The sequence below is a fragment of the Lolium rigidum genome, chromosome 4 (assembly GCF_022539505.1).
Source record: "Lolium rigidum isolate FL_2022 chromosome 4, APGP_CSIRO_Lrig_0.1, whole genome shotgun sequence".
NCBI classification, from domain to species: domain Eukaryota; kingdom Viridiplantae; phylum Streptophyta; class Magnoliopsida; order Poales; family Poaceae; genus Lolium; species Lolium rigidum.
The window spans coordinates 127,467,797-127,492,373 of NC_061511.1; positions in this window are offsets into that span (position 1 = coordinate 127,467,797).

Genomic DNA, 24,577 nt, shown 5'->3' on the forward strand with positions numbered 1-24,577 from the left:
TGCACACACAAGCATACCTGTAGGATAGAAGGATCATCGAAATCTACATCTAATTGAACATCAGGTTGCTCTTCCATTTGTGCTTCCACATACTTGTAGTGTCCTTTTTTGTTGTGATTTGCTTGTCCACAAATGGAGCAATGCATTGTTAATCCTCCTCTAGTGACATATGTAGCTCCATTTTTCTCCATCTCCTCTGGTGCTTTCTTTCTATTCTTTCTAGGTCTTCCCATAACCTTAGTGTAAAGAGGAGGAAGTACTTGCACTCCATTGGTCTTCTCCCAGAATACTCTGCCTCTCATTGGCACTAAATTATACCCATATGCCTCCAAATATGTGCCAATATTGTAACAGCTGTGCACCAAAGCCTCAACATCTAGCCTATCTAACCTACAACATGCAATTGCATGGTGGCATGGAATACCTGTCAGCTGCCATCTTCTGCAGTCACAACTTCTTGCTGGGATATCTACAACAATGTCCTTCTCAAACTCACCAGTTTTGATTGCATATACTCCTTTGCCAGCAGACCTTACTCTTATTCCTTTGCTCCATTCACTGAATTTTTCAATCTTTTTCCTAATTTTAGGACAGATTGTCCCTGGCCATTTCATCGCCTCTTTGTGCTTTGTGTCAACTCTTTCCATCATTTTGTAGAAGATTGTCTCAAGCATTGGTAAGACAGGCATTTCTCGAGCCTCTAAAATGTAGCTGTAATAAGAGTGAAAAGCACATGTATAAGAAGTAGCATCTATATAAGCAGTATCAACACATAGACACGGATGATCACATAAATTTGCAGGAGCACATAGATAAGGAGGAGCACATGTACACATGTACCTGTTAAACACTTCACAGTGATTGTTGAGTAATAAATCACACTTAGAGAAGTCACTGAAGAATGCCTTAATCCATGTGTTTGGCACAAGGTTTAGAACCCACTCATAAGCTTCAGGACTATCGGCTTGCATTTTATCAAGATTGTTCTGCCACTTCGCTAAGTTTGTTGATCTTGCAATTGTCCATAGGTTATTCTTTAGACCCTCTCCTTTGTGCCCTGCTTTTTGAAAGTTTTGATACAAATGTCTAACGCAGAATCTATGTTCTGCATCTGGCCATATTTTTTGGACGGCATTTATAAGACCCTACAATTAGAGAGCATTTATAAGTGACCTCGCTTTCGACTTTAGTGCTAAAAAGGTACAAAAAGCATTAAATAGATGTGTGAGTGCAGTAAAAAGGTGCTAAATATGTTATTGACATACCTTTTGTTTATCGCTCATGATTGTAAATGGGGAGGTATTTGTGATATTCAAATCTTCCTTTAGTGTGGTAAGAAACCACTCCCAAGATGAAGTGCATTCTACTTCTACTATGCCCATTGCAAGTGGGTAAATGCAATCATTTCCATCAATTCCAACAGCTGTGAGCATAACCCCTTTGTACTTTGTCTTTAAGTGGCAGCCATCAACACATATGAATGGTCTGCAACCTCTAAGGAACCCCATTTTAATAGCACCATAGGACCAGTAGAGAGTTGCCAGGTGGTGTTTTGGTGGCTCACCTCCAATCCCTTGCACTGTGTTTGTTGACAACAAGAATGTAGAACCAGGGTTGCTTCTCCTAAGCTCTTGGCCGTAATCCCATAGTACAGAGAATTGGCTGTCTTCATCTCCATGAATAACATTTAGAGCATCCTTCCTTGCCCTACTCAGCTTCCACCTATTTGGGCACATGTTGTACTCTCTCTGTACTTTAGTGGCAAATGTCTGCAAACTAATTTTCTGATTGTCTCTTATCTCATCTATAAACTTCTCAGCAAGAAAAGGGGCAGTAAGAGCATTGACATCAAATGATCCCTTGCAAGTATGCTTCCCTTGGTACCCCCTGATTTTGAAACCACCTGATGTACTGTCAGCTGTAGCTTTCAAAAACCATGGGCATCCAGGCTTGCAGACTGCATCCAATCTCCTCTTGTCATTCTTGAGTTTGTTAACCTTAACTCTATTTCTGACACTATAAGCTATAAGTGCTTTCCTCAATTCTTTAACACTACTGAAAATCAAGCCGGCTCTGAATGTTGGATTGTCCATGTCCACTTCAGGATTGAATACCTTGAACTTGTTCTGCAACCAATGCTCATCTTCCTCTCTCAGATTCAGATTAGTGTCTTCTAACGCTTGCTCATTTTCTAGCTCAAATTCATTCTCCAATGGGTTGTTATCATTTACCTCCTTATCCACATTGTCAGCAAACAAGTCATCGTCTCCATCTTCAATATCATAGTCACTGTCGTCAAAAGTTGTATCATTATCACTGCCACTGTCCACAAACTGCAGTAAATCACCCTCATCACTTCTTGCTGCACATGATACGACAACTGAACTGGTTGCTTCACCCTCATCTGCTGCAACATTGCTTGGAATTTTCATTGGACTTATGACAGGAGGTAGTTGTGGTCCTCCTGTATCCAACACATCATCTCTTAGAGTCCTCAGGAAGTTTGTGTGGTCAATTATAACAATCAATTCCTTATTAACTTCTGCTGCCCTGATCATATCAACAATGTCTCTATCATATTCAATGCACTGCAATCCATTTGTTAGCTCCTTCCCTGGCTTTAACCAGTACACATGCAACCTGCCATCAAACCGATAGCCAAAATGTCTCAGGAATTCTTCAATCCAGAGCAGTGAGAAGGTTTCTGTGTTGCAATGGTCGAAGTGGTCTAAAGTACCACTGATGTATGTCAGATTATCACCAAGTCCACAAAAAAAACCATTGTGCTCCAATACAACAGTGAACATAGTTGGATCATTCCCTGCATTGTATATCAAGTGAAAAATAAGGTTATGTGCAGACAACATTAAACTCATACTTAATTTAGTACACATGTGCGCAGTGAATTTGCAAGTGAAGGAGTGCTCTTGGGTTGTTCAGAGAATGTACTCAATTCAGAAGCGTGCAAATGAATGAACACAAGCAAATTTACAGATCAGATACCACAGCTTCTTATAGATGCATTTGTCCCTCAAAAATAGATTCAGTTCAAGTAGGCGATTAACATACACAGTGGAGGCTAATAATGAAATACAAAAGCTGACTATTCAGTTCAAGTGCAGTTAACTGTGACTGAATTCAGTTAGGTTCAGCTGTAACTAAAATTGCTCATACATTAAATTTAAATCCAGCTGCATACCTATGAAGTTCAGTACTGTAGATATGAACTGAATTTGTACTCCAGAACACCAAAAATAACAACTTTCAATACAGACTAATCATCCCAACCGCAACATGCACCCATGAGTACTAAATCAGTACAAAGTCCATCGATTTTTAGATGACCCATGAGTCCAATCAACATTGTCAGCCTAATCCATCACGGACAGGCACCCATGAGTACCAAATCGAGATTGATCACACGAACGAAGCACGCTAGCGATCACCCGAAAAAATTCGCGATTTCGCATCCTAAGAGAGGGGAAAGGGCTTACCGTAGTCCGGTGGGTCTTCACGCCATCTACGCCAGTGCGGTTCGTGCGCCATCGTCGCCGGCAACGACGCCAAGGACGGCGCCGCACGCAGCGGAGTGTTCGAGGACGGCGCCGCACGCAGCGGACGGTTCCAGCGATGTCTTCAGGACTAAAAGGTATGGAGGTCGACGAGAATTGAAATAAAACGAGGATCCTTTCCGTCAAAATACAGTACTGCCTCACGCAAGGAGTTTTCTACAATTATATCGCTTCTACCTGTGCGGTCGTGGCTTCCACGTGGCTACTTGGGACTCGCTGGTACTGATTCACACGGGCAGACAAGTTTTGGGACTAATTAACCTCCGTTTTCAAGTATTGGGACGAATCTGCACGTAAGGAGCAACTTCTAGTACCCCCGGTGTATTTAGCTCGTCCAAAAACAACGAAGGATGACGGCGAGTCGCTCGTGATCGTGATCGTGAGGGGTCGCGTTCGATGACACGGTGGGTCCACGTGCAGTTGGAAGGGCCTGCTTTCGCTGACGTCGTGGTGGGGCCATGTACTGTTCCCGAGTAAGTGAGCATGGGCTGGGTACTTTGGTTCTTTGCTGTGCGAGTTTATGTGTATCCCACGGTTGCTACGTGACCGCCGTCCGCGGATAAATTAATCATTATCGGAGTATCAGCTTAAAAAAATAAATACCTACTACTCTGTCTATCCGTAAAAATATGTTAAAGATTGGTCCAAATTTGAAGCATCTATACTTCAAAAAATGTCTAGATACATCTAAATTTTGACGAGCTTTAAACATCTTTTAAGGATAGAGGTAGTACAATACAATACTTGTTATATACGCGTAGCTTCGCATGTTTATCGAAACATATTTGAGAGCGTATAGGAGCATTACAACCGCGCCCCGTTCAGAGTTCCTAAAATAACCTTGAAAAAGCTACTCTACTACATATATCAGATGTAAAATAATGCCAGCCGCGGCTCCCATCTTCTTGCTTCGACAATGTGATCCACTACACTATCCGGTGCCACCAGCCAAACCCTATCTGCAAGGGCTTATTGGGAGCGTGAAGTGCAAAGTTGTAATATCCCAGGTAATGGGGTTACAAAAATAGAGGAAACAGATGTGTGCATTGCATTCATGCATAGAAAATCTGGGGAATTTTCGCGCTTTAAAGTAAAACAATCACAAGAATCGAAGTTTCACTTGACCTTGGTGGAATTGAAGTAGCTCATCAAGTCAAGCGCTATAAACCTCAATGTGACTTTGTTCAAACCTTGTTTTGGGTAGAGATGATTTGATCTAAAGGGTTAGATCAAATGGAACTAATAATCAACACAACAACACTTTACACAATGATCAACTACTTGATCATACAACGGATCATAACATGGTATTCTTTGCCATAACATAAGAACATCTATTTAATTGGAAATCAAGTAACAATAATTGGGAAACTATTCTTCACTTATCTTCTCCATGTCTTAAATTAATCCAAGCTTTACCTATTTAAGAATAAAGGACAACCTTTGAACTAAAGTATTAGGAGATTAATCATTTCATCTTAGAGTGGTGAGACAACCCAACATCACATGGAATAATACCATATCCCTGAGTTGATAAAATAAGGATGAGATTAATGTAATTAAGTTAGACAAATGGAATCTTCGCCTAGATACCTAAAGAGATCTTGTGAGTGCACCATAAACCCTAGAATAAACCATTCTTATATAAGAGAGCTCAAGATCTGGTGTTACACTCAAGTGAGTTGAGGAAACACTTGGTTTTAAGGGAGAGATCTATTCAAATATCCAAAAGGTTAAACCATCATTTCTTGAGAGAACTTTAAGTGAATATTCCGGCATTTTCCTGGGATATAAAACTATTGAGACAACCATGACCATCCTAGAAAGTAAAATAGAAGTGATATATCCTAGTTGATCAAGACAATGCTTGATCATGGAAGTGAGAACCCATTCCATAAGAAATATTGTAGGAAGCCAAACCTTGATCATTATAAATTAAGTGATGATCATAAACCCTAAGAACTTGAGGTAAGGATATCAAGCACAAGTGGATCATGTCTAACCATGATCATGCTCTTGATGTATGTGAGGATAAGTTAAACCCTAAAAGGATAAGCCGATATCATTAGCCACATGAAATTATAAGGAGATCAATAATAAACAACCCTAGACTTATATCCCAACCTTTACTTGTGAACCACTTGGTGATCACAATTTGAATCCTACCATATCTATAGTTCATCAATTAATGAACCTAAGGGAACCTTAGAGTTAAACACTATACTTCATATGGTGAGAAACCATATATCCATTTGACCAAAGTTAACTATAAAAAGAACTATAATCAATATAGTTACTTTAATGATAAGTTAGGGATAATAATAGGAATTAATTGGTAGAAGACAAAACCTATTCTCAAATCATAGTAACTAGAGGAGAACATAAAATGTTAAATAAACAACCACCTTATAATGGTTAGGGGTGATTAAACCCTAGCAAATGCCATATGATGATATCCCAACTCTACAAACTAGAAGTATATCTCAACCTTAGTTTATATATCACTATGGTGATCATAATATGAACCTAGGCCATAACTGAAATTCAAACCAATTGCCATTAGGTAAATATCACTGGAACCCTAGTGTAGCATATTAATAAAATCTTATGCTTCATTTATTAAACCCGAGAAAAACCATTGTGATACATCTTATAATTAAACCCATGAGTGTTGATCAACCACCTATAACCATAAACTAAGAACCAAACCATGATGGGAGTAATACCTACTCTAGATATTTCAAGGTGTATTAAAAAATAATACTAGAGCTCACCTTGAATTGGGATAAGGATACTCCTTACAAGACCTTGATTAAAGGGTGCTCACATAAAATCATATGCAAGCAATCAATTCCTCAAATAAGAAACCAAGCCCTCATGATAATCTTTAAAATGCTTTGGGAAGCTATTCTCCACTTTAAATAATTCAAAAGAGAGTTGTATTGTAGGGAGGAAAAGGAAATTCTAAGAACACCCAAACTCATGGCTAAATTGAAATTTAAATAGAAATCACAAGGATACAAATAAAATCATACAAAGATTATTATTGGTAAGTCCTAAGTAAAAATAAGTATAAACATCCGAAAGCATAATTGAATTCAAATATGAATTCAAAACAGAATTCAAAATAGGAAATACCAAAACGAAAAGAAAAACCGAAAAGAAAAAGAAAGAAACCTTACCTGGACCTTACCTGCCGCAGCAGCCTCAGCCTAGGGAGCCTGAAGCAGCCCAGTGCCCGGTCCAGACAGCCCAAAGCCAGCACAGCCCACGTACCTCTTCGCCCGGATAAGAACGGAGAGAACGTCGTCGTCTTCGTCTCCTCTCCTCGCGCGCACGGGAGCTCGACACGACGACGATTGAGCCACGTCCCGGCCGACATTGTGGACAGCGCGACCGCCGACGATCGTCCTTGACCCTATAAATACACGGCCGAAGCCCTCCTCGCTCTTGTTCTTCCTTTTCCCCAATTTCGCAAACCCTAGCACGCTCAGACCTCGGCCGTCGCCGTCGACGGAGACCACCCCGAGCCTCGCCGTGACCACCATCGAGACCGCCGCTCTCGACTTGCTCGCCTCGTAGGAGGAATCGACCCCGGGTGACCCGTAGCGCCGCCGTCGAGCTCGTCTTCTCCGACGACGGGAGCGGGCGATTCCGGCGAACCAGGCCACGCCAAGCCTCGCCGTCACGCGCGTCGTGATCCCGGTGAGCTCCCGAGTTCCCTAGCATGCATGCCTCGCTCGATTGCTGGCCGTAGCGCCCTCGCGTCGCTAGCCCGTGTGTGTCGCCGCAGCACCTCGCCGCCGGGCAAGCTCCGATGGCCATTTCCGAGCGGCGCCGCCACGTAGAGGTTCGAGCACACTCACGCGCGTCGTATGCGCTAGTTCGCGCCGCCCCGCATTCGCCCGAGCGTCGAGTCCATCCTCTATCGGGCGCCGGTGGTGGCCATGGTTGCCACATCACCGCCACCGTGGCAGCCATCGTGGCTACCGGCCCACCGCTCAGTCCCTGGGTGTAGGTTAACCCGGGTAGCCTTAGTAATTCCGTTTCAAATTCAAATTCAATAAACATCTGCAACTTCAATTGAATTTAGAAAATTCAAATTAAGTCAGAAAAATATAAATGAGGTATCAAAATTCTTAGAAAAGAAAACTCTATTCAATAAAAATATAAAATGAAATTTTTATTCTTAATAAAAATTTAATTGTTTAATAATGGTTGTTTAAGCCTTTACTTTGATTCTTAATTGAATTAAAATTCAATAAATAGTAAAACCTTCTAAAACAAATAAAAACCAGTAAGAAAAATAAAGAAAACATTAAAGCTATTCTTCTTTATTTGTTAATTTGTTAAATCTTTATTAGTGGAAATTTAAACCCTAATTAATAATTACCTTAATTATAAATTCTTTAAAAATAGTAAAATGCCAAATTCAATATTATTTTTATTCCAAAGTTATTAATAACTTCAACTTTTATAATGAAGTTATTAATCCAATAATTATAGGGTAATTAAGAAACCCTAGTTCTATTATAAATAAAGTGATAACCTCATCATTCCATGTGGTATTCTAAAACCCTAATTCATTTAGAACCCTAGTTCCACTATTACATGTGAACCCTAATTAGCTTCTAACCTAAACCCAAGGTTAGAACTGGAGATCATGGTACTTTATTTCAAGTCATAGAGCCATCATCAGCAACTATAGGACATACCTCTGTTCACATAAAATGTAGAATACCTATCACATATATATGGGTATCCCATGTGTTCATCCTCATCAGACTTAAATGATCAATCAGGGTCAACCAAGTTTAAACCCTAGATCCTATTACCAAATCCATCATCCTTGTTTATCCATGACTAGCATCACACCATTGTGATGAAACCTAATAGCAACCATACCTGCTATTTTACTTTACATAACCCTATTCCACTAAACCCTCTAGTGTGAGGTACTTATGAACCATCCTATTTAGGAAACCATCATTCCTTACTTAATGAACCCAATAACAAAACCTAGACAACCTCAACCCTAATTGATATACTTCTTATTATGTAAGAAGTATGTTCTTCAAAAGTTATTCTTTTGAAGTAAATAAATAATCATCATCAACCCTACCTAACAGGACCTATTAACTCTAGCTAGCTATCACCAAAGAAATGAATCAACCTTGATAACAACCATGTATAAATACTTGCTTAGGATGCCTAGGCTTAACTCAGCCTTATCAGCTCCTAGGTATTGATGAATCCAACATTGTTGTGATCCATCTACTACTTACTCCGAAACCAATTACAATCATAGAAAACCATAGAACCCCACAAACCTAATATCATACTTGTTCTTCATTTTAGAACATGTTCTTCAAAAGTTATTCTTTTGAATTATATAATAAGTAATCATCAACCATGTATTATAGGACTTAAAATTGACAACTGCTCTTTACTTATTATACAACTACTATTCCTGATTGTGTAGGATTGTTACTATTCATTTTGTCATCTGCTTATCATTCTAAAACAACACAACCCTGAATAAGAACCTTGATTGTGAATCACTCTAAAAGTGCAACACACCCTAAACCGATCATTACAACTCACTGATCCTAAATCATCGGGGTTAGGTCACGCTTAGAGCGATTGCATCTCATTCTTATGCATTATTGCATCCTTGCCAATCTTTTAAACATCGTCCTTACTGGACGATGATGCTATTTCAGAATTTGGAGTTATTACGCATCGAAGACCTTGTCCGCATAATCTTGCAGCCAAGAAAGGCAAGTTCATCACTTGCTCATGTCATTTGAGTATTTTTATCAAATTACTTGCAAAGTATTATGGTTATCACTATTGCACAAAAATCAAAACCACTACTTTCATAACTATGAATATGTGTGGTGGGCAATGGAACCATGGATTGTGTGGATATGGTGGAGGTTCCATTGCACGGGCTTGTATCCATCTAGGATTAAACAACAAATGTCGCCAGTGATTCTTGTGCCGTAATATCCGTGTTAACCATAAGATCCGGAGTGGGACGGAGTAGTCAAAAGTGTTTCCACCTCTCGTTCATCAACGGATGCGCTTTACCGTAGACACTTGTATCCGTCGTGGCAAGCGGTTGGCTGGGGAAGCCTTAAGTCCCCACGGCATAGTCCGTAGACACTTGTCGCTCGAAGTGCAAGCGGTGGGCTGGGGAAGCCTAAAGTCCCCACGGTATTGTGGTCTATGATGGGTTGCAGCTACCGGCGAAGGAGTTTGGTTAACGAGTCCCAAATTGTTGTCGTGGTCGGGGTCCATCCTTAATTGGTATAAGAGGACCGACGAGGACCCAGGGTCGGGGTATGCAACAAAGGGTGGGTGTTCGAGGTAGCGGAGGAACATGATTGGCTAGACCTTATACCGGGCCTCACACCAAAGGAAGTGTGGACGAGAACTAGACTCGGTTGGCACCAAGGTTAAGATCTCTTATGGGTAAAGCAACACACCTCTCGCAGAGTGTAAAGAACCGTGACCTGTCACTCCTCGTTCCGGATATGGAACTACGAACGCGGCCGGAAAGGAGCTCCATGAAGTTCTAGTAAACCGGTGAAGGCTGACGGACATAGTTCTTCCGAATAAAAGCAACCTCTTGAAGAAATGATTATGAAAACCTCGCATTGGTATTAGACTTTCTGGTCTAATGCCGTAGCTAGTGCATTAAACACCTCTTTCCTATAATGAACTTGTTGAGTACGCTCGTACTCATCCCACTCTTAAATCCCCGCTTAGATATGGAGGCCATGATGGAGGATCTACTGTGCAACTCGAAGGCCGAGGAGTCAACAAGTACTTCAAGAAACAGGACCTACCAGAGGAGTCAGATACCACATCCAACAAGGAGAAACCCAGATTAGCAATAGAAAGGAACTAGCTTCCTAAACTTAGCTCCTATTTAGCTAGAATCTATTCATAGCCTCTGTAGCTAGTTAAATACTCTACAAATAGAGTTCGTGTTAGGATTAGACTACGAGTCGTTCTCCTGGAGTTCATTTGCAGTTTTACCTCATTGTAAAGTAGGAGGTTGTGCTGATCTTATGTAACAGAGTCAATGTTGTAATTCTATAGACATGCCTTGGACCCGCATATGTTTCTGTTGTACCACTCTGAGCGATATAATACTAGTGGAACAGTGTTTCATTGGTGTTATATCAGACTTGCATACTACACCATGCAAGTGGTATGCCGGGTCACCACAGCTTGGTATCGTGAGCAAATGCTTTGACCTTAGGATTAAAACCCTTTAAAGGAGACCTATAGGATTGGTAGTGTCTATAGGAAGTTGTCTAAGCTAAATCAAATCTTATGACTTGAGATGGATATTCACTTGGGAATAATCCTGACACACTTAAGTCAATCTTTTCCAACTACCTTCCTAAGTAAAAATAGATAGCTAATTCCAAATATGTAGCACATCATTCAGTCCTGAAAACTATAGATGAGTAGACCATAGTTGGTATACAATACATGGTAGTCCAAAGAGAGGATACAACCATAAGGAAGATATCCTATTGGAAGATGTATACCAACATATGTTATGTTCAAGTAAGAATTATTCGGACATGTAATAGGAGTAAATCAAGTGATGAAGATAATTAAGATATCCTAATAGAAGATGTAGACCAAGTTAAGCAATGAGTAATTAAAATTATCTAGATATGTGAAACAATTGATAGTAAGTGATAACTCTGAGTTATATGAGGTAGTATAGACCATGATGAGTCAATCATGGGAGGTAAGGAGGAGAGATAGGAATAAAATATGCCTACTTACATGGTAGTGATAGTAATCATATATGATTCACCTGAGAATCATTATGTGATGGACTAGAACCTCATAAGTAATTAAGAGGAGTACAATAAGAAGCCAAGTGCAAAACAATAGTGCAAGAATTGTGTTCCAAAAATATGGGAAGTGTGCCAAGCACATCATGACCATATGCTTATGGTAGAAACACTTAGAAGTATAGGAACTATATCCTAATAAATATGTATTTAGAGCAACCATATTAGAACTAGAGGTATCATACAAAATAGTCCTCAATAGCACTTATATATGGTATAATACTAAGTTAAGTAGTACTTCCAAAGAAAATTAGGTTAACCTTAACTATCCTAGACCACTTTGTTTCAAGTTTATCTCATTGCAAATGGGCAATTAAGGTAAATGTTGAGACAAATAGTAGAGTTCCCTATATTCGTGCTAAGTATCACGATATAAACCTATATTGTGTGGTGTTATATACTACACATCTCAGCCTGATGTTTAGAGATGTCATACTCAACTATTATATTCAGGCTTATGATGATGTGTATTATAAGCACAAAGCTGAATCTTCTTGGATTTTATTGGATTTTCATTGTTTGACTAGATCCATACATGAAGTTTGACTTTGATATGCAAATGCATGTTGCAATACCAAGTTCTTACTTGATGCTATAGATCTAGAGGGTAATGGTATTCGTGTGAGGAAGTGACGAATTCTGAAGATTCTGAAGACAAGATGAAGGTTGATCAGAAAAAGGAAGTAAAGATGTGGGAAGTAACCACAATACTCTGAAGGAAGTACCATCCGAAACTCATGCTTACCTCAACCGAGGAGTACTTTTATAGTGGTGATCACCCACTATAACAGTACATAAGAAGCATGAAGGTATGAAATATAATGATTATGGTGAAGCTCAAGCAGATCCATAGTCAACATAGAAGAGGGAATGCATGGGAAATCACTTAGGATACTATAATCATAGTGTCAGCTAGTGGTTTTCTTGCAAAATAAACCCTGAATGAAGGAAGGTGATATATGAAATCATAGCAGACATAAGAAGATCATAGTTGATATTAGAAGACCACAATTGGTATAGTATCAATACTGCGAGATAAAGTAGAAGATGTCTCGTCCAGTTGATCAGAACCTATAATAGAAACCATTTTTAGATATCAAATAGCCACAGTTGGTATAATAACCACAGCTGGTATCAGTTGGTATTGCAAATAGTCCACTATTTAATTATTTGTAACAAAAGATTGTGAACAAATAGAAATCTTGCCAGCCAAATAGCTAGGTCTATAAACATTTAGTCGAAGGATTTACATTGGATGTCCACAATCGAGTGGATACACCACAAACATTCTTCGCAAGATCTTAGAAGAAGTAAAGCCCATAAGTTGGAACCAGACCAATATTCCAACCATAGTCCAATAGTTGGAAGAAAAGGAATTGAAGACCATAAGAAAACTCTAAGGGGTAGAGTAAAGATTGAGTTGGATGTACAATAACTCAATACCTTGAGCATAATAGAAGAAGAAGGTCTGAACTGAGAGGAAGTTCGATCTTATTTTCATAAGATTGTTGAACAATACTTTCAGAAGGATATCAGACCAGAAGCCGAGGTTTATACCTCGAGGAATCAAGAAGTGGACTATAACTTGAGAAAGTGAGTAATATTCAATCAGAAGTAAGAAAGCTCAAGTAAAATAAGGATAATGAAGTTGGATGAAGGAAATACCATATACCAAATACAGTTCAAAAAGGCCAAAGACCGAAGAAGATTGAACCTACCAATATCAAAGACTAATAGAATGATTCCTTTCATGGAACCTAAATAACCCAAAATAGTTATAGGTATCAACTATGAACCATGATTGGATGGACTAAATGAGTCTAATCCATTCTTAGGAAAAGAAACCATCATGACGAATTCCATAGTTAGTACCTTATTAAGCACCACTACTGCACTTTTGGTAGTAAGGGAAAAACAAAGACCTATTTTATCAAATAGGAGAATGTTATCCAATTAGTCCTCAATAAAGACTGCCAGGACAAGAAGAAGTCCCAATCATTGAATCTTCAAGGAGATAGGAAACAAGATTATGATAGTTGGAAGACATCAATGAATCAAAATAAGAGCCATGGTTCAGAGACGGGCATTATTAGAGACAAACCCTAATGGATTCCAGGAAGAGTCTGGACAAGGGATATATTCAATTATATCCAGTGAGATCACCAAGGAGTTTGAGAAAAGATGTAGTCTGCACAAGACAGATCCACACTCCGAAACGTGAGAGATATCAAACTTCGAGGACGAAGTTTAGTTTAAGGGGTAGAGACTCGTAATATCCCAGGTAATGGGGTTACAAAAATAGAGGAAACAGTATGTGTGCATTGCATTCATGCATAGAAAATCTGGGGAATTTTCGCGCTTTAAAGTAAAACAGATCCACAAGAATCGAAGTTTCACTTGACCTTGGTGGAATTGAAGTAGCTCATCAAGTCAAGCGCTATAAACCTCAATGTGACTTTGTTCAAACCTTGTTTTGGGTAGAGATGATTTGATCTAAAGGGTTAGATCAAATGGAACTAATAATCAACACAACAACACTTTACACAATGATCAACTACTTGATCATACAACAGATCATAACATGGTATTCTTTGCCATAACATAAGAACATCTATTTAATTGGAAATCAAGTAACAATAATTGGGAAACTATTCTTCACTTATCTTCTCCATGTCTTAAATTAATCCAAGCTTTACCTATTTAAGAATAAAGGACAACCTTTGAACTAAAGTATTAGGAGATTAATCATTTCATCTTAGAGTGGTGAGACAACCCAACATCACATGGAATAATACCATATCCCTGAGTTGATAAAATAAGGATGAGATTAATGTAATCAAGTTAGACAAATGGAATCTTCGCCTAGATACCTAAAGAGATCTTGTGAGTGCACCATAAACCCTAGAATAAACCATTCTTATATAAGAGAGCTCAAGATCTGGTGTTACACTCAAGTGAGTTGAGGAAACACTTGGTTTTAAGGGAGAGATCTATTCAAATATCCAAAAGGTTAAACCATCATTTCTTGAGAGAACTTTAAGTGAATATTCCAGGCATTTTCCTGGGATATAAAACTATTGAGACAACCATGACCATCCTAGAAAGTAAAATAGAAGTGATATATCCTAGTTGATCAAGACAATGCTTGATCATGGAAGTGAGAACCCATTCCATAAGAAATATTGTAGGAAGCCAAACCTTGATCATTATAAATTAAGTGATGATCATAAACCCTAAGAACTTGAGGTAAGGATATCAAGCACAAGTGGATCATGTCTAACCATGATCATGCTCTTGATGTATGTGAGGATAAGTTAAACCCTAAAAGGATAAGCTGATATCATTAGCCACATGAAATTATAAGGAGATCAATAATAAACAACCCTAGACTTATATCCCAACCTTTACTTGTGAACCACTTGGTGATCACAATTTGAATCCTACCATATCTATAGTTCATCAATTAATGAACCTAAGGGAACCTTAGAGTTAAACACTATACTTCATATGGTGAGAAACCATATATCCATTTGACCAAAGTTAACTATAAAAAGAACTATAATCAATATAGTTACTTTAATGATAAGTTAGGGATAATAATAGGAATTAATTGGTAGAAGATAAAACCTATTCTCAAATCATAGTAACTAGAGGAGAACATAAAATGTTAAATAAACAACCACCTTATAATGGTTAGGGGTGATTAAACCCTAGCAAATGCCATATGATGATATCCCAACTCTACAAACTAGAAGTATATCTCAACCTTAGTTTATATATCACTATGGTGATCATAATATGAACCTAGGCCATAACTGAAATTCAAACCAATTGCCATTAGGTAAATATCACTGGAACCCTAGTGTAGCATATTAATAAAATCTTATGCTTCATTTATTAAACCTGAGAAAAACCATTGTGATACATCTTATAATTAAACCCATGAGTGTTGATCAACCACCTATAACCATAAACTAAGAACCAAACCATGATGGGAGTAATACCTACTCTAGATATTTCAAGGTGTATTAAAAAATAATACTAGAGCTCACCTTGAATTGGGATAAGGATACTCCTTACAAGACCTTGATTAAAGGGTGCTCACATAAAATCATATGCAAGCAATCAATTCCTCAAATAAGAAACCAAGCCCTCATGATAATCTTTAAAATGCTTTGGGAAGCTATTCTCCACTTTAAATAATTCAAAAGAGAGTTGTATTGTAGGGAGGAAAAGGAAATTCTAAGAACACCCAAACTCATGGCTAAATTGAAATTTAAATAGAAATCACAAGGATACAAATAAAATCATACAAAGATTATTATTGGTAAGTCCTAAGTAAAAATAAGTATAAACATCTGAAAGCATAATTGAATTCAAATATGAATTCAAAACAGAATTCAAAATAGGAAATACCAAAACAGAAAAGAAAAACTGAAAAGAAAAAGAAAGAAACCTTACCTGGACCTTACCTGTCGCAGCAGCCCAGCCTAGGGAGCCCGAAGCAGCCCGAGCCCGGTCCAGCAGCCCAAAGCCAGCACATCCCACGTACCTCTTCGCCCGGATAAGAACGGAGAGAACGTCGTCGTCTTCGTCTCCTCTCCCGCGCGCACGGAGCTCGACACGACGACGATTGAGCCACGTCCCGGCCGACATTGTGGACGGCGCGACCGCCGACGATCGTCCTTGACCCTATAAATACACGGCCGAAGCCCTCCTCGCTCTTGTTCTTCCTTTTCCCCAATTTCGCAAACCCTAGCACGCTCAGACCTCGGCCGTCGCCGTCGACAGAGACCACCCCGAGCCTCGCCGTGACCACCATCGAGACCGCCGCTCTCGACTTGCTCTGCCTGTAGGAGGAATCGACCCCAGGTGACCCGTAGCGCCGCCGTCGAGCTCGTCTTCTCCGACGACGGGAGCGGGCGATTCCGGCGAACCAGGCCACGCCAAGCCTCGCCGTCACGCGCGTCGTGATCCTGGTGAGCTCCTGAGTTCCCTAGCATGCATGCCTCGCTCGATTGCTGGCCGTAGCGCCCTCGCGTCGCTAGCCCGTGTGTGTCGCCGCAGCACCTCGCCGCCGGGCAAGCTCCGATGGCCATTTCCGAGCGGCGCCGCCACGTAGAGGTTCAGCACACTCACGCGCGTCGTATGCGCTAGTTCGCGCCGCCCCGCATTCGCCTGAGCGTCGAGTCCATCCTCTATCGGGCGCCGGTGGTGGCCATGGTTGCCACATCACCGCCACCGTGGCAGCCATCGTGGCTACCGGCCCACCCGCCGGTCCCCGGGTGTAGGTTAACCCGGGTAGCCTTAGTAATTCCGTTTCAAATTCAAATTCAATAAACATTCGCAACTTCAATTGAATTTAGAAAATTCAAATTAAGTCAGAAAAATATAAATGAGGTATCAAAATTCTTAGAAAAGAAAACTCTATTCAATAAAAATATAAAATGAAATTTTTATTCTTAATAAAAATTTAATTGTTTAATAATGGTTGTTTAAGCCTTTACTTTGATTCTTAATTGAATTAAAATTCAATAAATAGTAAAACCTTCTAAAACAAATAAAAACCAGTAAGAAAAATAAAGAAAACATTAAAGCTATTCTTCTTTATTTGTTAATTTGTTAAATCTTTATTAGTGGAAATTTAAACCCTAATTAATAATTACCTTAATTATAAATTCTTTAAAAATAGTAAAATGCCAAATTCAATATTATTTTTATTCCAAAGTTATTAATAACTTCAACTTTTATAATGAAGTTATTAATCCAATAATTATAGGGTAATTAAGAAACCCTAGTTCTATTATAAATAAAGTGATAACCTCATCATTCCATGTGGTATTCTAAAACCCTAATTCATTTAGAACCCTAGTTCCACTATTACATGTGAACCCTAATTAGCTTCTAACCTAAACCCAAGGTTAGAACTGGAGATCATGGTACTTTATTTCAAGTCATAGAGCCATCATCAGCAACTATAGGACATACCTCTGTTCACATAAAATGTAGAATACCTATCACTAATATATGGGTATCCCATGTGTTCATCCTCATCAGACTTAAATGATCAATCAGGGTCAACCAAGTTTAACCCTAGATCCTATTACCAAATCCATCATCCTTGTTTATCCATGACTAGCATCACACCATTGTGATGAAACCTAATAGCAACCATACCTGCTATTTTACTTTACATAACCCTATTCCACTAAACCCTTCTAGTGTGAGGTACTTATGAACCATCCTATTTAGGAAACCATCATTCCTTACTTAATGAACCCAATAACAAAACCTAGACAACCTCAACCCTAATTGATATACTTCTTATTATGTAAGAAGTATGTTCTTCAAAAGTTATTCTTTTGAAGTAAATAAATAATCATCATCAACCCTACCTAACAGGACCTATTAACTCTAGCTAGCTATCACCAAAGAAAATGAATCAACCTTGATAACAACCATGTATAAATACTTGCTTAGGATGCCTAGGCTTAACTCAGCCTTATCGGCCCTAGGTATTGATGAATCCAACATTGTTGTGATCCATCTACTACTTACTCCGAAACCAATTACAATCATAGAAAACCATAGAACCCCACAAACCTAATATCATACTTGTTCTTCATTTTAGAACATGTTCTTCAAAAGTTATTCTTTTGAATTATATAATAAGTAATCATCAACCATGTATTATAGGACTTAAAATTGACAAACGCTCTTTACTTATTATACAACTACTATTCCCGATTGTGTAGGATTGTTACTATTCATTTTGTCATCTCGCTTATAATTCTAAAACAACACAACCTCGAATAAGAACCTTGATTGTGAATCACTCTAAAAGTGCAACACACCCTAAACCGATCATTACAACTCACTGATCCTAAATCATCGGGGTTAGGTCACGCTTAGAGCGATTGCATCTCATTCTTATGCATTATTGCATCCTTGCCAATCTTTTAAACATCGTGCTTACCGGACGATGATGCTATTTCAGAATTTGGAGTTATTACGCATCGAAGACCTTGTCTGCATAATCTTGCGACCAAGAAAGGCAAGTTCATCACTTGGTCATGTCATTTGAGTATTTTTATCAAATTACTTGCAAAGTATTATGGTTATCACTATTGCACAAAAATCAAAACCACTACTTTCATAACTATGAATATGACTATGTGGTGGGCAATGGAACCATGGATTGTGTGGATATGGTGGAGGTTCCATTGCACGGGCTTGTATCCATCTAGGATTAAACAACAAATGTCGCCAGTGATTCTTGTGCCGTAATATCCGTGTTAACCATAAGATCCGGAGTGGGACGGAGTAGTCAAAAGTGTTTCCACCTCTCGTTCATCAACGGATGCGCTTTACCGTAGACACTTGTATCTGTCGGGGCAAGCGGTTGGCTGGGGAAGCCTTAAGTCCCCACGGCATAGTCCGTAGACACTTGTCGCTCGAAGTGCAAGCGGTGGGCTGGGGAAGCCTAAAGTCCCCACGGTATTGCGGTCTATGATGGGTTGCAGCTACTGGCGAAGGAGTTTGGTTAACGAGTCCCAAACTGTTGTCGTGGTCGGGGTCCATCCTTAAGTGGTATAAGAGGACCGACGAGGACCCGTGGTCGGGGTATGCAACAAAGGGTGGGTGTTCGAGGTAGCGGAGGAACATGATTGGCTAGACCTTATACCGGGCCTCACACCAAAGGAAGTGTGGACGAGAACTAGACTCGGTTGGCACCAAGGTTAAGATCTCTTATGGGTAAAGCAACACACCTCTGCAGAGTGTAAAGAACCGTGACTCGTCACTCCTCGTTCCGGGATATGGAACTACGAACGCGGCCGGAAAGGAGCTCCATGAAGTTCTAGTAAACCGGTGAAGGCCGACGGACATAGTTCTTCCGAATAAAAGCAACCTCTTGAAGAAATGATTATGAAAACCTGCATTGGTATTAGACTTTCTCGGTCTAATGCCGTAGCTAGTGCATTAAACACCTCTTTCCTATAATGAACTTGTTGAGTACGCTCGTACTCATCCCACTCTTAAATCCCCGCTTAGATATGGAGGCCATGATGGAGGATCTACTGTGCAACTCGAAGGCCGAGGAGTCAACAAGTACTTCAAGAAACAGGACCTACCAGAGGAGTCAGATACCACATCCAACAAGGAGAAACCCAGATTAGCAATAGAAAGGAACTAGCTTCCTAAACTTAGCTCCTATTTAGCTAGAATCTATTCATAGCCTCTCGTAGCTAGTTAAATACTCTACAAATAGAGTTCGTGTTAGGATTAGACTACGAGTCGTTCTCCTGGAGTTCATTTGCAGCTTTACCTCATTGTAAAGTAGGAGGTCAGTCTTGATCTTATGTAACAGAGTCAATGTTGTAATTCTATAGACATGCCTTGGACCCGCATATGTTTCTGTTGTACCACTCTGAGCGATATAATACTAGTGGAACAGTGTTTCATTGGTGTTATATCAGACTTGCATACTACACCATGCAGTGGTATGCCGGGTCACCACAAAAGCGATGTCGATGCCACGTAGGATATAGACATGCGGGTTAGAGGTTGGTCATTGGCATATCGGCTGACCATGGTTCATTAGACTGAGGCAGGCGAGACATTCCATCTCCGCCGCGTCTTCTCCACGTGGCAGTGTTATTGCGCACCACCGAGTTTATCTCTCCTTCTTGCATCTGCTTCCTGCATCCGTTTCCAGAGCTTAAAGCTAGACTGTCGTGCGACGAGCAAAAACATGCTCACTTCTCGGTGCTTCACGCCTCCCTCGCCCGCAAAGATGTCACACCACCTACCTACCACGTACATGATGCTCGCCCACTGCATCCAGCCGACGCCGAACCCATTTCCACCAACTTCGAACAATGACGACGAGTTCTACTACGACGAGGATGAAATGGAGGAGGAGTTGTTGCCGGTCGTCCTAGAGCAAGCAGCGGTCCTCATATCCTATGAGACCACACACCGGGAGAGGATCACCATCGCTGTTGTCCTCGGGGATACGAACGCGGCACTCTCGTGCCTCTCATACACCCGATCCGATGCTGTTGTCGAACTAAACTCTTCACTTGTAGTACTCCCTAGGTTCAAAACTGACTCGCGTTTTAGATTTAGTAAAACTTAAACATTTTAAGTTTGACCACATATTTAAGAACAAATATCAACATCTACAATATAGAACCTATTGTATTAGAGAGTCGCCATGAACTATACTTTCACACATATGCCTTTGGTACTACAAATACTGATATTCTTTATAGCTTTAGTTAAACTTTCCAAAAATTGACATTGGTTAAATCTGAAAGCGTAATGTAAATAAAAACGGAGACCAGAGACCCTGACAGTCCGTGCAAATTAAGGTGATATATGCTCAAGTTGCGAAGAACAGTTGGCAAGGCACGGTAGGAGAGCCAGATTTGAAAGCACCAACTCAAGACCGTGGCGTGTCCGGTAGGAGTCGGATCATGTGATGGGATGACGACTTTTTATTTGGTCGGTCGGCCAGTTGCGCACGGGCGGCCTCGGCTCGCGGTGCGGTGCGGTGGCATCGCCCGCTCCTCTCGCTCTTGGATCCAACGGGAACGAGAACCGAAAAAAAAACGACGCCACTTTCACTGGGAGCTGGCACGTCAGGAACCACTGAGACAGCGCGCTTTCCGATCGAGCTCGACGTTTTCTCGTCCGCTTCACGGCTCGTACAATATCGTAATCACACAATTAGCCAAAGAGATTGGAAAATAAATACCAGTATACGCGGTCATCTGCAGAGAGGTAGTGCCGTAGTGGTACGTAGGATCTCAGGCCTTATCATCTATGTCACTGTGACCAACATGAGTCTAGTATGGGTATTTGACCGATCGAAACCTCAATCTTGCTCTTGCCCTGTTATAACATTTCTCATTTTTGCCATTCCATCATCTTCACCATTAGTCTATAATCAGTTTTGCCATTTGAAGAGTGGATTCAATCAGAAAAAACCATTTAATATGTTAAAGTGGCATACATTCCATGTTTAGAAATTATAATTACCAACAAAGAATTATACAAAGGCCCATCTCCACAAATTCCAACACTTGGTCTAAAACAAATATTGTTGTTGGTATACATGAATTGTGATAAGTAACAATTCACTAGTCTTGCTAGAAAATTTCGGAGAAACCATTTATAACAACCAAGGAGCTATGGGCTGCTTCTTCAATTGGCACAATGAATATATGATCTTCTTCTGGTGTAATTCTTTAATTGGCTCATCTCTCGCTTCACGCTCGTGTCGGTGGATAGTGGTGGCCTCTTCGCCATTGTTTTTCCACGTCGGTGGTGGATGGAAATATCACCGGAGACACCGTGGTGTAGCGTTTTGCGGGCAGATAGAGACACCATGGCATGGTGAATTGCTGCTTTGGATCTGTTAAAGTGATGACGTGTAGGTGCAGCCAATAAGTGAGATATAAAGTGAATTGCTGCTTTTAAGATGTGTTAGGGTCCGTGTCCGATTTAGAAAGACGTGGCGACAACTCTATGAAGATCGAATAAAGTCCTTCTCGATCCTGGTCTTTGTCGGCGGGAGGGAACCGTTTGTCGATATGTTTTCTTAGTGGGGTTAAGGTTTGCGTACAATTTAGAAATACGTTGTGGCGGTTCTCTCAGGAGATCGAATAAATTCCTCCCGTTTTGTCCATGTCCCGATGTTGTTTGTTGCATGCGTTTGTGTGTCTTCGACTGATATCGTTGGATTTTGGACGTTGTTTCTTCTGATATACGTTTCTCTTTTATCAGCGACGGGTGTTACCCTTGTGCGGTGGTCTTTTGGTACTTATCACAACTAATACGACAAGTTTTGCCGAACTCCAACAAGGGATAGGGGAGGATGGTGGTGCGCCTTTTGCTCGCTCCAGTGTGTACTCGTCGCTAGGTGGACCTGATTATATATTTTTTTGGGATTTGTTGTACAGTCGTTCAAGAATTGTGAATTGGGTAGACCTTTTGTAAGAAAAAAAGTTTGCCGATGGGTTAAAAAAAGAGTAAAATCCACTCACGATCACTAAACTTGTTGGCCTTTTTCAATACGGTCACTGAACTCAGAAATACGCTACTTACGGTACTCAAATACAGGTAAGTGTTTCATCTACGGTCACTGGCTCCGGTAGAGCTGTGTATTTTCTGACGTGGCAAGTGCGGGACCCATATGTCAGGTCACGCTGAGTTCTAGCAGTGCATTGTTCTTGCAAAAAGACCCCCTAAACTTACTGCCTCAACTTCCTCCTCTCCCTGATATCTATCCCCGCCACCCAGCAGCTCCAGCGCTGATCCATACGCGGAGCGGAAGCGAATGGCAAGGAGCGCCACCGTCGTAGCTCATCAAAGCCGCAGTGTGCCTGGCCGGTCGCGCCTTTGCCGCCTCCCGCTCGGCCGCTGGCCATCATCGAGCACGGGCAGAGATACGGGCGCAGCATGTTCACCTGCTGCCTCTTCAGGAGAGTCGTTTGCGCGTATCCACCAATCTACCGTATGGCCCGTATCTTCCGCTCCACCGAGAACCACCACGGCACCACATGATGCAGAGACGAGACTGCAAGTTCGACCTCAAGGATGAGAACATCATGCTCGACTAGGTGGACAAGCTCCTGGAGTTCACGAAGGGGACATGGACGACCCCCGGTAACAACCGGATGCCGACAACCTCGCGCACACCACGTTGACGGAGGCGTCGGCCGTCGCACGCCTAGTCCCATGGGTCAAGGGGCTCCCGGTCAAGGGGCGCCCTGCGTAGTCCTCCGTCGAGCCATGCCGTCCTCTCCAAGCACGCCACAGCCTCCCCCTCACATGCCGTGCACCAAAAATGCACAACCAACCCCAAATTCGGCACCGCCACCGTCGAATTAGCAAGCGGGCGCCTGGAGTAGCAGCCACCGCCATCCCAAGACGTAGGTGCTCAGCCACCCTTCCTGCGCCACCCCTCCTTGTGCCGTTGTGACTTGTGCACCATCGGGAGCAACTTGCCGACGCCCCTCGCCGCGGCTGGCATGCCTGGAGCACGCATCGGCATGCTCTGGACGCAAACGCCGGCCCGAACTCTGGAGGAGGTCCTGCCGAAGGCGCGTGGTGCCGGTCTCTGAGGAGGATCTCCTCCGTCCTCGCCATCTCGCTCCTTGCCCTCCCAACGCACGGCGTCGATCTCGTCAAGGCGGCATGCCCCGGGGAGAGCTGCGGCGGCGAACGTGGTAGCCTCCAAGAGGGCCGGACTGGAGCGTGGCCGCGGCTGGGTGGCCGGGCCACCGCCTCCAATTCACCGTGCGGGAGGAGTGGATCAGTGGAACAACGCTGGCGGGTCTTATCCATTTTGGTGAACTTTTCAGTATAGCCCATCTTTATATTTTATTATTTCAAAATGGTTCCAGATGACGATTGGGGGCTACCTGACGGGGTCCACAACGTGTCACGTCGACGAATACTATGCCCTACCGCGAGGAGTGAGCGTAGATGAAACACATGACCGTATTCAAGTACCGTAAATAGCGTATTTCTGAGTCTAGTGACTGTATCGAAAAATACCGACAAGTTTGGTGACCGTGGATGGATTTTACTCTTAAAAAAATACTAGTAATAAAAAGAAAAAAAATAGCAAGGCATGATGGAGTGGTCGCCAGCTGCACAGATTGCGGTAGCGCAAAAGTGGCGAAGATGCTGCGGCGTTGGACATGTCCCGATCGGTGTTCCGGCCAGCAGTCGGTTTTGCCGTGGCTCTGAATTCCCGGCGATCGGTTTGCCCCCGCGCCGGAAAGGTAGGGGCATGGGGTGAGAGGAACAAGGCACAAGATTCGCCCATTTCCGGGTCGTGCAATCAGTTGTTGCCAACTTACAGGGACACAAATGCCTTGTCCTCTTCTCCTTCCCCTGCCCAAAAAACTCACGATGTGTCGTCGCGTTGCTTGCTCCACAACAGACTGGGATAGGCATGGACGGAAATGTGACGAGGACTTTTGTCCTTGTTTGGTTTGCAGAGATGCCTTTAATAATTGTTATTACTACTCTACTAGTAGTAGCGTTTCCGACCAAGAACAATCAGTTTTTTTTTCCAAGAAGCTGAGAATATTGCAATTGAAA